The following is a 13,892-nucleotide window of genomic DNA, read 5'->3' as shown; positions in this document are numbered from 1 at the left end:
GCTTGCTCTTCCTTCTGAAAAAAAAGTTGGAGTCCAGAAGTCTTGTCAACACCCTGCCATCCCCACCCTGCAAGGAACAGGAAAGCATCTGCCTCCCTAGCAGTGTAAATGTCTCCCCAGAGTAAAAAAAAAAAAAAAAATGCAGATATCAGCAATAAAAATACACTATTTAAGTACAGAAAGACTTATAAGGTCAGCCCCTGGGTTTTTCTTGATGAGATGTCAGAGAAGAGCAGTTTGTACCCAAGAAAAAGTAGACAATAAATCTTCACATGAGCATGTGCCCAGTCTCACTAACAAGGAAAGAAGGGAGTTAAATAACAAAGGTACTACTGTGTGCCTATTAGATGAGCAAAAACAAATAAAAATGCCAAAATCTTTTGCTGTCAGTACTGCAGCAACAGAAATAGAGCAGGGAAACAATGTGGATCATTCACATCTTGCTGTTCAAATTTAGTTTATTTTTTAAAGATTTATTTATTTTTATTACAAAGTCAGATATACAGAGAGGAGGAGAGACAGAGAGCAAGATCTTTCGTCCAGTGCTGCGCCGATCTGAAGCCGGGAACCAGGAATCTCTTCCGGGTCTTCCACACAGGTGCAGGGTCCCAAAGCTTTGGGCCGTCCTCTACTGCTTTCCCAGGCCACAAGCAGGGAGCTGGATGGGAAGTGGAGCTGCCGGGATTAGAACCGGCGCCCATATGGAATCCCCGGGGCGCATTCAAGGCGAGGACTTTTAGCCGCTAGGCCACATCACAGGGCCCCTAAATTTAGTTTATTTTAACTTAATCAGCAGAGAGATAAAAAGAAAGAGAGCTCCTGTGTTCTGGTTAATTCCCCTAATGCCTGAGGCAGCTAGGGCTGAAGTTGGGAGCCAGAAACACATTCAAGGTCTTCTCTGTGAGTCGCAGGAACCCAGTCACTTGAGCCATCTACCACTGATTTTCATGGTCTGCATTAGCAAGTCAGGAGCCAACTGGTGTCAAACACCAGACATTTTGATATGGTGTCTCACTTTTTAAAAATATTTATTTATTTGATTTATAAGTAAAGTAACACTGAGAAAGATTCAACTGTCTGCTGGGTCATTCCCCTGAATGACCATGACAGCCAGGCCTGGGTCATGCCAAAGCTAGGTGGTTGGAATTTCATCTCAGTCTCCCATGTAAGTGGCTTGGGACCCAAGTACTTTGGGCCATCTTCAGGCACATTTAACAGGGAGCTGGGTGGTAATGTGGAGAGCAGCTGGGACTCTAAGGGGTAACTCTAACATAGAATGCTGACATCTAATATGGAACCACTGGCCCCAAGGTACCAAGGCATCTTAACTGGCATCTCAACCCCTAGGCTGAATGTCCACCTGATTCAGACCTTCTGACCTAGAAATTTTACTTGGGAAACCATCATCTAAGGGGATAAAAAGGCATTTATGGGAAGACATGTGTATCACCGCTTTTATAATACATATTTTACAAATTGGAAGCAACCTCACCACAGGGAATAGTCAAACAGACTCTACAAATGACACACTGGGGTGCCTGCCACGTGGCTGTTCCAAATGGCCAGCCTGAGGACCAGAAACAGTGATATGTGGATCTTCAGTATGAGGGGTGTGTGTGTGTGTGTGTGTGTGTGTGTGTGTGTGTGTGTATTATCAAAGATTGGAAGAGAATTTGGTGAGGTAGTTGAGCTTAATGCTCATTAATTCCCATACTCTATAAAAACTGCATTTCCATTCACAACTGGTAAAAGAACAACTCCCCCAGGGAAGCAGATGCTTCAGATTTCCCTGGCCAGGGTTCCAGAGCGTGGGGAAGTTTGTTCTTTGTTCTCATCTCGGTTCTTCCTGCTGCCCCCGAGATTTCTTATTGTTTGATTCTCCAGGGAAGCGGTAAAGCGGCGTGCAGCCCCCTCCCCTTGTTTAATATAATACCCCTTCAGAGATAAAATGACAATTCCATTTCCCAATCCCACTTCACATGCCTGCCCTGGATTCCTGGACTCAAGCATCCTGCTTCTTGTTAAGAATTTCAAACAGCTCCTCCGAAAGCAGACACTGGCCACGGCCCAACCTTGAAATGAAAAGCAAATCGACTTCTGAAGGCTTCCCAGTCTCTCAGGGTTGCCCGTCCTTGCCGATGTCCTGACAGGGGCAGGCAGGGAAAAGTGATCCCCTCAAATTCCATTTTAACACCCATTCTGGATCGGAAGACTATTAAAGGGAGAGCCGGCAGCCCTACACCTTGCTGCTTGTGTGTCAGCAATCACAGCGCGTGTCCTGGGGCACAGACGCCACAGGGATGTGACGGGAGCTGCTCATCTGATGGCTTGATTGACACTCTGCAGATGTGGGAAGAGGGGGAAGCTGAGCCAGGGAAGCAGCAAACTGTACAGCTCAGAAATAATGAGAGGACCCAAATTGAGAGACAGAAAAAGAGAGAAAGAAAAGAAACCTAGGAGCTGAATGCCGAGGGAGCGGCTTCTGTTCGCTTTTCTCTGCCCTGTTTTGCCAAGGAGCTGAAGCCTGGGGCAAGGAGGCAGGCAGGCAGGCTGGAAAGGGCCCCTGCAGACCCATCCCACCAGCTGCCAGGGATGTCTGGGGCACTGAATGTGCAGAGCATGCCAGCACAAGCAAACAACTGAGAACAACAGTTCTTCATACACCTGCTGCCCCATTTTCTGCCTCAGCCTGAATCCCTCCTCCAGCCCTGCTGCCTTTGCCCTGGGCTATCTATCCACCTTCACTCACCTCTACGGTTGCATTAACCTCACATGGGATTCCCCCCACCCCACTCCATCCCTGCAGCTCTTAATGCAGCCTCCATATTTCCTGCTGCAGTCATCTCTCTAAACAGCACATCTGAACAGAGCACTCCTGCTGAAAATTCTTTCGTAGCTGCCCGTTTGCTATTAGGATAAAATCTAAACTCCTTAGCACACGGCAGTTTGTGTTCTGGCTGCTGCTTGCTCTTACAAGCTCCCGCATGAGTCGCTGCTCACTGTGCTCTTTGTGCCCTGGCTGCAGGCTCACCATGGTGACTCCAAATGCCCAGACTCCCTCCCGCCACTGGCCTCCCTTATCCTCCTTTCCCACCCGAGGGAGTCTCCATGATAACAATGAACACATTGTATTGTGGTGGTTGCAATGTTGCCTTCCCCTAAGCGCCTTAAGGGAGGGGGGAGTCTTCCTTTTATTGTCACTTTTCCTAGGTAATACATACATATGGAACAACAATGCAGGGTACAAAAGAGAACACTGTGAAAAGGAGGTCTCCTTGCCACCCAACCTCAGCGCTCAGTTCTCCCCATCAGATGCGACACTGTTACTGTTTTCTTTTGTGTATTTCCAGAGATGCTCTATGGGTATGCAAACATACTTACACCATCTATTCTTTTTTTATTATTATTATTTTTATCTCAGAAGTAGCATAGTCTGCAACACCTCAAGATTTCTCTTTATCTCCGCAATCCACATCACCCGGAGGAGCTGGCATGTTCTTCCCAATGACATGGTGTTCTTCCATGGGGCGGGGCAGGAGTGCCTTTGGGACAGAGAGGGTATTCATATGTAGTGCTGATGGATAGTGGGTTACTGTGACTAATACAGGTGCCCTAGACTTTGGTGATTTTGTAGTCCCACTGGCATTCAGGGAGAACCAGATACCTGTTCTGCACAGCCATGTTAACCTAAAGCTAACAGTGCCTTCTGTGAGCTGCCCAATATGCTTTCAGACCAGTAGGTAAGGGGTGAGAGCACCCAGAGCTGGCGTCTGCCTCCTGTCCTGACTTTGTTTCTGCATTTGTTCAATATGAAATATAAGTCAACTGTGCTCCTTCAAGATATGAATGTAGTGATGGGTGTTTAGTGGAGGGCTTACATCACAGGACTACAATGCCCACATCCCCTACAGAGTCCCTGCATGCCATTGCTGGTCCACTTCCAATCCAGCTTTCTGTTTATGAAAACCTTGGGAAGCAGAGTGATGACTCAATACTTGCACCCCTGCCACCTCCCTGGGAAACCTGGATGAAGTTCCAGGCTCCTGGCTTCAGGCTTGTCCAGACCCAGCTGTTACAGGCTTTTGGGGAATGAGTCAGCATTGGAAGATTTTTCTCTTTGTTTCTCTACCTTTCAAATAAATAAATAAAAAGATTTAAGAGTGTGAGGGGCAGGCTAGTGGCTCAGCAGTTAAATATACCTGAGAGTGCCTACATCCCCCACCCCACTCCGTTCTGACTCCAACTTTCTGCTAATGCTGTCATTGTGTGGCAGGGGTGTTGGGTCAAGTAGTTGGGTTCATGCCACCCACTGAGGAGATCTGTATTGAATTCCCAGATCCTGCCTTCAACTTAGCTAAGCACCTGCTGGCAGTTGCAGGCACTGGAGGAAGAGTGAAAAGGTGAGTAGGTTTTTACCTTTCAAATTTTTTTAGGAAGTGCGGTTGCTAGGCAGGCTCCAGGAAAGAGAGGAAAATAGGAAAAGTCCTTAGAATTGTAACAAACCACATATTCAACCTGAAGAGGGAGACACACCTATGGAAGGGCACTCTCAGATCTGCAGGCAGGGGAAAATTCACTAATGGGCCAGTGTTTTTCATTTGTCTTAAGGAAAAAATTATCTGAAGAAAACACTAGAATCTTTTCAACCTGTCTCCACATCTCTGTCCCTATCCTATGCAAAACACATGTGTAGTTATACACTTAACAACAGGTGTCTTTGCACATATGGACATCCAGATACAGGTCATAGTGTCTGCAATAGACACTGGACACATGCCTTCCCTGCTCTGGAGCAGTGATTGCCGTCCATGGCGTTCCCAGACTCCATAGCCTGGTGTCCCACACTCTGAGGTATGGAGTAGGGGGAAGAGCAAGGGCTGAACAGGAAACATGCATGGATTGGGTTTGTTTGATAGGTGCCAGGTGGCAACCAAAATTCAGCAGGAGAAAGGGCTTCAGGGACCCAGTTGTCTAGGACTATGTACTTTCTAAGAAAGTGCTGCCTTCCCTGGTCACCTCTCTAGCTTGGCCTGCTGATGCTGCTGTTATAGGAGCAGGGAGACAGACAGGACAGCTCAGGTCCTGCCCATGCTGTGCTGCCAAACAGGAGGTCATGGAGGCAGAGAATCACAGGAAAGATTTGTTGGAAAGCAGGGATTGAGAGCAGCTTGGAAGTCACTGTCAGTCCCCACCATCTCATGGACTCCAGCCTCATCCCAAAGCCAGTCTGAGTCATGATGCCTGCAGTTCTCCTAACCTTCCACCCCAAGCCGATCCTAGCCTATTTTATTTTATTTTATTTTATTTTTTCATGGGCCTCCTTCCTCCCATCCAGGTCAAGAGAGAAAGGTTTAAGAGATGGAATTGAGTGCCAAAGCCTGGCTATTGGCAGGCCTCAAGGCAAAAGAAAAAAAAAAAGGCCTCGGGAACCCAGTAATATCGGGCATCAAAGCCATGACTTTGCCTGTTTGCCTGTTGGTGGGAAGCTCAGTGCTCTTCCTTCTGATTGGTTAGGACCAGGGATCAGAGGACTAGGGGAAGGTGGTTAGGATCTGGGTTGGGGTTATCAGACTTCAAGCCTATGGCAGCTAGGAAAACAACTCTGAGACACACTGCAGCCTCCTCTGTTGTCTCGCTGTTGGCTGAACTTGGGATTCTCTGGCTTTTGTGGACTGGTGCTTTTCACCAATTCTGGAAAACTCCCAGCCAGTATCTGCTAGCTTTCTTGCCTCTGCCCTATTTGTTCTTCTGTTTTCTAGAACACTAATTAACATCTTTTAGACTTTGACACACTATATCTCCTGTCTTCCGTCTTCTCAAGCCTCAAGCTGCTTTTCCCCCCAGTATGTTGCATTCTGGGTAATTTATCCCTATTACCTTCTTCTTTGCTACTGCCACGATCCAATTCATCTGAACTGCTTTTAAATGAGTAAGTTGAGCTTTAATTGAAATCCATTGATTTAGTTTTTGTGTCTTTCTATGAAGTTTTTGTATTTAAGTCCATTTTGTTGATTGCATCCTTTTTTTTTCCATGGAAGTTTTTGTTTGTTTGTTTTTTGAAAGTAAGACTTAGGGCCCAGCACGGTGGCTCACTTGGCTAATCCTTTGACTTCAAGTATTAGGATCCCAGTTTGTGTCCTGGCTGCCCCACTTCCAATCCAGCTCATTGCTTTTGGCCTAGGAAAGCAGAGGAAGATGGCCTAAAGCCTTGGGACCCTACACACATGTGGGAGACCTAGAAGAAACTCCTGGCTCATGAGATGGCTCAGCTCCAGCCATTGTGGCCACTGAGAGAGTGAGACAATGGATAGAACACCTTTCTGTCTCTCCGTAAATCTGATCTACCTTTCCAATAAAAATAAATATTTTTAAAAATAAAAGTAAGATTTAATAATTTATTTTAAAGGCAGAGTTACAGAGAATTTTCCATCCTTTGGTTCACTCCCCCAAATGGCCACAACAGCCAGGGCTGGACCAGGCCAAAGCCACAAACTAAGAGTTTCATGAAGCCTCCCATATGGGTAAAGAATCCCAAGCACTTTAACCATCTTCTGCTGCTTTCCGAGGCACATTAGCAGGGAACCAGATTGAAAGTGGAATAGCTGAGACTTGAACCACACTCATACAACATACCACATCAGAGACGGCAGCCTAACCTGCTTGTCTTGTTGATTTGATCACAGTAACTGAACATGATGGCATTTTAGTCTTGGATGATTGTGTTGGGGCTTCTGTTAGATGATGTGTTAAGACAGCTGTTCCTCATTTGTCTCTTGTTTCTATGATTCCTTGCTCCTGAATTTTATTTTCTTGCAGACTTGCCTATCTTTACTGATACTCTAACAACTGCTTGAACAGAATGTATTGGAATAAACCTAGTTGAATCTCCCCCTGGAGAGAATTGTATTCACCAGAGGTATGACCAGCCCAGAACTCTCTAGTCCAACTTCCCAAAAGCCCAGGCAGTGGGAACAAGACAGTTTATAGTTCACTATAGCCTTGTGGTGCAGCCCTTTGGGGCCTCGATAGGTTGAGGGGAGAATATAGCAGACTCTCCACAAAGTGCAGATTCTGCATTTGAATTTCTACTTCCGTTCCTCCACCAGACCAGCAAAATGAAGGTTCAGAGTAGCTGGGATTAACAGATTGTCTTTGAGAGCTGTGGGGCCAACACTGTGGCATGTGAGCAAGCCATTCTGAGTCCCAGTTGCTCCACTTTCAACACAACTCCCTGATAATGTGACCAAGACAGCAGTGGAGGATAGTCCAAATACTTGGGCCCTTGCACCCACATGGGAGACCCAGAAAAAGCTCCTGACTTTGGGCTGGGCCAGCTCGGCCATTATGGACATTTGGGGAGTGAACTAGCAAATAGAAGACTTCTCTGCTGAGTCACAGAGAGAGGAGGCAGGAGAGACATACCTTCCATCCGCTGGTTTACTCCCCAAATGCCTACAACAGCAAGGCTGGGTCGAGCCAAAGACAGGAACCAGGAACTTCATCTGGGTCTCCCAGGCAGATGGCAAGATCCCACATGCTTGAGTCATCATCTGCTACTCTGCTAACAAAAACCTGCATGGGAGCAAGATCCAGACTTGGACAGAAGGGGCTTGTATACATGGGACCCTCCAGTGTCATGGGGACCTGGGATGAGGTAGAAGAGCGTGTTGTTGACCAGAACGCTTTTTAGGGAATCGCTATATGTCTTTAAAAAGGAAGACTGTGTTAATGAAGTGGATGCAGGTGCAGGCTGTGATCCCCTCAGGGTTGATCACCTTCAGCTCACAGAGGGTCTTGCTTCCTGCATGGTTTTGTTTTGAGGAATGAGGAGGCAATTACCTACCAGAGCTGAATTGCTCAGAACAACAAAGAAGCCTGGCCCTCTGTAGCACCTCACCTCCGTTAGAAAAGTGGTGGACACACAGGTAAAGAAAATCCATTTTCTCTCCATAAGGATAGCAAGAAACTGGCAACAGCAGCTGCCTCTGGGGAGTGAAGCTGGGCAGAATACAAGTATAGAAAAAAAGGCTTAACAGAAAACCATATGGATGAGTGCACTCCCAAGGGGATTCAGGGATGGACTCCGGACATCATCCGTGTCCTGCCTGCTCCCACGTTCCCAAACACAGACAGGCTTTGGCCTGAGTGGGGATTGAAATCCACAGACATGCCAGAGAGCAGGAGGGGAGTGGGATGCAGTGTCTGGAAATGCAGACAGCATAAAGGAAGTGGGGCTGTTGGTCCCATGCTGGGTGTCATCTCACCAAGCAGGGTGCAGAACCTGGAGAGGACCCGTGCCGAGTTCTCAGTGGTATACTGAACATTAACCAACTGCTGCCCGCTTTCTCGTCCTTGGCAGCCAGTTCCTCCTGAGTGGAATTTTGGCTTTATTTTCTCTCTCTCAGTGCTTTTACTTGTCCACCTTTCATTTCTTGCTGCTTAAAGGGGCAGAAGCAAAAAAGATTTAGAAAAGACATTGGGAAGGTTCCAGCTGTGTTTGGAACAGATCCTTGGGCTCCTTGCCCAGAAATTTTAAAGGAAGGGAGAAGGCAGAGGTTCCTGGAATGGGCCGGGGAGGGGCTGACTGGAGCTCATCCAGAAAGCAATTTGGACATCCTGGGGGTTGAACAGCCCTGTTCCTCGTCTAAGCGCTTTCAGAACCCTCACGGACCACAGGAGCTTGTCCCAGGTCATAGGAGCTCTCTTCACAGGTGTCTCACTCATTGGCACAGCACCTCTGAGGAGTGGGCATGCACTCTATTTTTATGCCCATCTTATTTTTTTTTTTTTTTAGAGAGGCAGAGAGACAAAGTTCCCATGTATGGGTTCACTCCCCAAATGTGCACAGCAGCTGGGACTGGGCCAGCTTGAAGCAAGGAGCCAGCAGTTCAATCCAGGTGCCCCAAATAGGTAACAGGGACCTGAGTACTTTCCACCTGCTGCCTCCTAGGATGTGCATTAGCAGGAAGCTAGAATCCGGAACCAGAGCTGGTACTCCAACCCAGAGGCTCTGAAACAAGGTGTAGGTAACTTAACTATTAAACCAAATGCCCATTCCAGTTCATTTTTCAAAGATTTGATTTGTTCACTTTGAAAGGTAGAGTGGGGCCCGGCAGCATGGCCTAGAGGCTAAAGTCCTGGCCTTGAACGCGCCCCGGGATCCCATATGGTCGCTGGTTCTAATCCCAGCGGCTCCACTTCCCATCCAGCTCCCTGCTTGTGGCCTGGGAAAGCAGTCGAGGACGGCCCAATGCATTGGGACCCTGCACCCATGTGGGAGACCCGGAGGAGTTTCCTGGTTCCCAGCTTCGGATCGGCACAGCTTTGGCCGTTGTGGTCACTTGGGGAGTGAATCAGTGGACGGAAGATCTTCCTCTCTGTATATCTGACTTTGTAATAAAAATAAATAAATCTTTAAAAAAAAAAGTAGAAGCGACAGAGCCAGCATCCCCAACACTGTACTTCCCAGCGTTTCCCACACCGAGGGTTCTCACTGCAACCCACGCTGCTCCTGGGTCCTGCATCCTGGGCTTGGTTCTTCAAAAAATTGGATAACAATGTGGCTTATTTTGTGCTGTGCACCAGGAAACATTCTCTCCCCTTCCTGAAAGGGAGCAAAAGAGCATGGCCCCTAGTGGGGAACAATTCTAAAGCTGCCCCAGGGGGCTTAGGAGCAGGGGTGATTGATTCCAGTCCCTCCTGGAATTCTATGCTCCATTTGTAAACGTCAGTGCCAGCAATGGAGCTCCCACAGCCCTGGCAGCTTCTGGTTGCTGCTGCTGCTCACCAAGAGCTCAATCCACTGTTTCCTCTGCTCCTTGATTGATAGGGAGCTGGAAATGAAAGAAAAATAAAAGCCCCCTGGAGCATTGTAGGGAGGGAGGGGGCAGCTTCTCCAAAAGAGAGGCAGTGTTCAAGCAAAGGTGATGCTGGTGGAGCAGAGGGGTGTGTGTGTGTGTGTGTGTGTGTGTACCTACCAACAAAGCAAAGACCTGTTGTTACGGGCACCTGGTAAAGAAATACTTCCTGCGTCTGCATATTGAGGAAAAGGGATAAAACCAGGGCTGCACTTCAGGGATTGTGTCACAAAGTGAAGGAAAGACATTCGGTCTAAGCAGACCCTGCCTCCTCTTGGGGTCCACGAGCAGGAAGAGGCTGGCAGATACTTAGAGGAAATGGGTCCTAGAGGAGAATAGAAAGAAAGGAGAGGTGAAAGAATCCCAGGGACTGTGTGGGGGCATAGTGAATGAAGTGTGGCGCCAGCGTTCCACGTCAGGGCTCCACTTCCAATCCATCTCCCTGCTAATGCACCTAGGAAAGCAGCAAAGGATGGCCTGAGTGCCTAGGTGCCTGTATCCACTGGGGCACCCTGATGGAGTTCTAGGTTCCTGGTTAGGTCCCAGCTATTGTAGCCATTTGGGAACAAACCAGCAGATAAAAGATCTCTCTCTAACTCTAGTTTTCGAATAAGGAAGTCTAGAATAAAAAAAGAGGGGGGCACTCTGAGTCACAGCATTTTCTTTACTAATCGGACCAGAGGTTGATATGCAGGCAAGCCCATGGAGCAACTTGAGGTGCAGTGAGCACAGATGCCTGTATCTCTGTAAAGCACCCCTGCCAACCAGGCTCACCTGTTTTTGCCTTGCTCTCTGGTTCTTGACAAATATTGCTTGCAGCCAAGTCATAGATCCCTGGCCACATTCCTGAGGGAAGTAGCAGTTAGCCAGGGATGGCCCCAGTGCAACCAGACATTTAAACGTGTGTTTTAATCTGATGTTTGTACCTCTGCCTTGGAACACGCCAAGCCAGACATTTCTGAACAACCACTGTTCTCCAAGTTGGCCCCCTGAGAAGCAGAGTAGCTAATCCAGGGATGCTCTGTGTGTGGCCCAGTCATCTCAGAGGGTGACATGGGAAATTCCTCCAGGGCCTGTTTATGGCCCAGGCTATAAAATGTCCTGTTGCTTTATAGGAACATCCTTCCTTTCCCTTGATTTATCAGGTCTGTTCCCTGTGACTTATGCTCTGCCAAATACCAAAGGCTCAGCCAAGCTGCCTTCTTGGAGCAGTTCGGAGCAGGCCTCGGAGGACGGGATTGTTTGGCAAAGGAATGGATGAGTAATGAGGAGCAAAAGAGGGATGAAAACACACAGAAGGGAGAGGAATCCAGGTGAGTTTTCTATTCATCTTTCCAGTGTGGAAATGTTCTTGTTTTCACAAAGGGTAGAATAAACAAAATGTGGTATATGTATACAATGAAATATTATTCAACCTTAAAAAGGAATAGTGTTTTTTAAATATATTTGTAAACTTTAATTCCATATTCCACACCTTTTAAAAAACTTTTTATTTGAGACAGAGTTCCAGCAACAGCTGGAAATGGGCCGGGGCTGGGCCACAGCAAAGCTGAGAGCCAGAAATGAAACCCAAGTAAGTCCTCCCACATGGGTGGCAGTGGCCCAATTACTTGAGCCATCATCACTGCCTCCCAGGTTTCACAAGAGCAGGAAGCTAAAATCAAGAGCTGGAGTCAGGAACAGAATCCGGATACTCCAACATAGAATGCAGGTGTCTGAGCCACCAGACCAATGCCCAACCTAGGCGAGACATTCTGACACATTACAATATGGATGAAACTTCAAGACAAAATTAAGCGTCAGACACAACAGTGAGGTCCCTAAAGTAGCAACCTCACACACCAGGAAGTAATGGTGATTTGCAGGGGCTGGGGACAGAGAGCATGGGAAGTTACCACTTAAAGAGACCAGAGTTTCATTCTGGGTCGGTGACAAAGTCCTGGCCACAGGTAGTGATGATGGTTTCACAGCAGGGTGACTGTCCTTTAACACTGCTGACCTGTACTCTGCAAATGATCGGATGGTAAATTTGCTGTTATTTTATTTCTACCACTATTTTTTAAAACATCTTGATAACAAAACCAACTCTACCCTCGAAAGGTGAAGATTTGATATCACGGACACTGTTCAAAAGACTTCATGGTAGGGTAGCCCAAATATGAAGAGAAAGACCCAAAATTCTTCTCAATCAGAACGAAAGGACTAGAGCCAGGTGGACTGACCGCAGGTGTTCCTGTCCAGCATGCTCCTAAACAGCAGGGACCCCTTCACAAACTGGAGGACAGCTGGAGCCTGGGACCCCAGCCCAGATCCTCCCACGGCACAGCCTGCTTGCTCCTTTGACCCTGCCTGCCTGGGCCAGCCAGCTCCCCAGCACACGGTGTGAACAAGGCAGCGGTCAGCCATGGCTCTGCTGGCCAGGAGGCTGCTGAGGTAGCTTTTTAATCCTCCAGCCGTGCTGTCCCAGTGATTGCTTTTATTAGGAAATGTAATGAAAAAGACTATATGAAGCCCCGGCCAGGAAAAAAAAAAAAGGAAAAAAAAAAAGAAAAGCTAATAAGATTTTGCACCAAGTGTGGCGAGAAAAGAAAAGGGGGAAAAAGCACATTAGGAGTCAGATAATGAGATAAATGAAAGACCGCAGGGAAGATCATTTTTGCAGACTTGCTGGATGGTTGTAAAATTTTTAATTTGCTGAATTCCCTCTTTTTTTTTTTTTTTTTTTTTTTTTTGTCGTCTCTGACTCTCCCGTCTCTGTCTTTCACTGTCTCTCTGATGCTCTGATCTTGTCTTTCTCTCTGCCTCTCCCCCTCTGTCTTGGTTTTTCTCCAGTTCAGCTCTTGCTTTTCAAATCCACGTGTGTGCGTGTGTGTCCTTTCATCGTGACTACGGTTTGCTTCATGACTAGGGTAGGAAGCTGGGACTGCCTCCCCCCACCCTGAACGCCAGATGAAGCAAGCAGACAAAGAACTGGCTGCCTGCTTCCCTTCTTGGAAGCAGCTAGGATCAGGCTAAAGGAGAGAAATGGGGAGAAATTGTGGGCAGGGGGAGGGAAGAAATGGGACTATGGAGGGAGGGCAGATCAAAGAGCAGGGAAGTAAGGAGGAAGAGAAAGCCCCCGCTGCTCCCGCAAATCGATTCTCTGGCAATGCCCGCCTCCCTGGCTGTGCTCTGAGCTCCTGAGCAGAATGCCACCTCTGTGCGATGCCAGGCCTGAATGGAAGGGCTTGGGAACATTGGGCAGGCATGCCGGACAGGCTGCTGGGGACCCATGTGACTGCTCTGCCCTGCCAGGAGAGGTGCTGTCCCCCAAGGATCTTGCTATCACTACCCACACTTTCAAGAGGTTCTCTCCTTTCACAATTTGTGTGGGTGACTTCTGTGCCCTGTTCCACACTTGAGAATTCCAAGGTGTTGCTTTGCAAATGGGCAGCTGTGTGTAAGTTCCAATGAAGACACAATACATGACTTCTCCACAAGGAGCTGGACTGGGAAGCCTATGAAATACAGTGACCCCCGGCTCAGGATGGAGAGTCATGGTCAGCTATTAGGATAATTACTCTGGATCTTCCATCCCTCATCCCCTCCCTTGTGGGGATTATCTGTTCTGTCTCCCTTCCAGGGAAGGCATCTCTATTGGTGCACTCTTGCCTGTAAAAATGGACTGCTGGGTCCCCATGGACTGGGTGTTTCCTGAACTGGCCATTGCAGGAGACAAAAGAGGCATGAAAACTGGCAAAGTCCATGGGAATGAGAGAACCGATTAGAAATCAAGCAAAAAGCTTGGTGAAGTCTGATGCATGTGACAGGCACGACAGGGAGGCAGAGGGCAGCTTCCAGAAATGGGAGCATCAGGAACGGAGGATGTAACAGTGGGGGCCCTAAGCCAGGTTGAGCAGAGAAGGAAGGGACTAGGAAATAAGGTAGGGACAGAGACGAAGAAATGGAGGCATGGTGAGGAGCTCAGTGAAGAAGCCAGGATTCTGAGCCTTGGCAGCAGCCCACCTCCAGAACCCAGGCTCTTACCCACCTCTC

The sequence above is a fragment of the Ochotona princeps genome, chromosome 17 (assembly GCF_030435755.1).
Source record: "Ochotona princeps isolate mOchPri1 chromosome 17, mOchPri1.hap1, whole genome shotgun sequence".
NCBI lineage: Eukaryota > Metazoa > Chordata > Mammalia > Lagomorpha > Ochotonidae > Ochotona > Ochotona princeps.
This window is presented reverse-complemented; position numbering follows the sequence as displayed.